We start from the raw sequence: 2,083 nt of genomic DNA, 5'->3' as shown, positions 1-2,083 counted from the left end.
CTCATCCTCATCCTATCCTCATCCTCATCTTCATGCTATCCTCTTCCTCAACCTCATCCTCATCCTATGCACATTCTCATCCTAATCCTCCCCCTCATCCTATCCTTTTCCTATCTTCATCCTCATCCTCATCATGTCCTCATGCTCAAGCTCGTCCTCATCCTATCCTCATCCTCATCCTCCTTCTCATCCTCATCCTCATCCTCCTCCTCCTCCGATCCTCATCCTCCTCCTCCTCCGATCCTCATCCTCATCCTCATCATATCCTCTTCGTCATTCTCGTTCTCAGCTTATCCTCATCCTCGTCCTCATCCACATCCTATCCTATCCTTATCCTCATTCTCATCCTCATCCTCATCCTATCCTAATTCTCATTCTCGTCCTCATCCTATCCTCATCCTCTTCCTCATCATCATGCTCGTCCTCATCCTATCCTCATCCTCTTCCTCATCATCATGCTCGTCCTCATCCTATCCTCATCCTCTTCCTCATCATCATGCTCGTCCTCATCCTATCCTCATCCTCTTCCTCATCATCATGCTCGTCCTCATCCTATCCTCATCCTCTTCCTCATCATCATGCTCGTCCTCATCCTATCCTCATCCTCTTCCTCATCATCATGCTCGTCCTCATCCTATCCTCATCCTCTTCCTCATCATCATGCTCGTCCTCATCCTATCCTCATCCTCTTCCTCATCATCATGCTCGTCCTCATCCTATCCTCATCCTCTTCCTCATCATCATGCTCGTCCTCATCCTATCCTCATCCTCTTCCTCATCATCATGCTCGTCCTCATCCTATCCTCATCCTCTTCCTCATCATCATGCTCGTCCTCATCCTATCCTCATCCTCTTCCTCATCATCATGCTCGTCCTCATCCTATCCTCATCCTCTTCCTCATCATCATGCTCGTCCTCATCCTATCCTCATCCTCTTCCTCATCATCATGCTCGTCCTCATCCTATCCTCATCCTCTTCCTCATCATCATGCTCGTCCTCATCCTATCCTCATCCTCTTCCTCATCATCATGCTCGTCCTCATCCTATCCTCATCCTCTTCCTCATCATCATGCTCGTCCTCATCCTATCCTCATCCTCTTCCTCATCATCATGCTCGTCCTCATCCTATCCTCATCCTCTTCCTCATCATCATGCTCGTCCTCATCCTATCCTCATCCTCTTCCTCATCATCATGCTCGTCCTCATCCTATCCTCATCCTCTTCCTCATCATCATGCTCGTCCTCATCCTATCCTCATCCTCTTCCTCATCATCATGCTCGTCCTCATCCTATCCTCATCCTCTTCCTCATCATCATGCTCGTCCTCATCCTATCCTCATCCTCTTCCTCATCATCATGCTCGTCCTCATCCTATCCTCATCCTCTTCCTCATCATCATGCTCGTCCTCATCCTATCCTCATCCTCTTCCTCATCATCATGCTCGTCCTCATCCTATCCTCATCCTCTTCCTCATCATCATGCTCGTCCTCATCCTATCCTCATCCTCTTCCTCATCATCATGCTCGTCCTCATCCTATCCTCATCCTCTTCCTCATCATCATGCTCGTCCTCATCCTATCCTCATCCTCTTCCTCATCATCATGCTCGTCCTCATCCTATCCTCATCCTCTTCCTCATCATCATGCTCGTCCTCATCCTATCCTCATCCTCTTCCTCATCATCATGCTCGTCCTCATCCTATCCTCATCCTCTTCCTCATCATCATGCTCGTCCTCATCCTATCCTCATCCTCTTCCTCATCATCATGCTCGTCCTCATCCTATCCTCATCCTCTTCCTCATCATCATGCTCGTCCTCATCCTATCCTCATCCTCTTCCTCATCATCATGCTCGTCCTCATCCTATCCTCATCCTCTTCCTCATCATCATGCTCGTCCTCATCCTATCCTCATCCTCTTCCTCATCATCATGCTCGTCCTCATCCTATCCTCATCCTCTTCCTCATCATCATGCTCGTCCTCATCCTATCCTCATCCTCTTCCTCATCATCATGCTCGTCCTCATCCTATCCTCATCCTCTTCCTCATCATCATGCTCGTCCTCATCCTATCCTCATCCTC

This window comes from Lupinus angustifolius, chromosome LG12 (assembly GCF_001865875.1).
Source record: "Lupinus angustifolius cultivar Tanjil chromosome LG12, LupAngTanjil_v1.0, whole genome shotgun sequence".
NCBI lineage: Eukaryota > Viridiplantae > Streptophyta > Magnoliopsida > Fabales > Fabaceae > Lupinus > Lupinus angustifolius.
Note: the sequence above shows the minus strand (reverse complement) of the source record.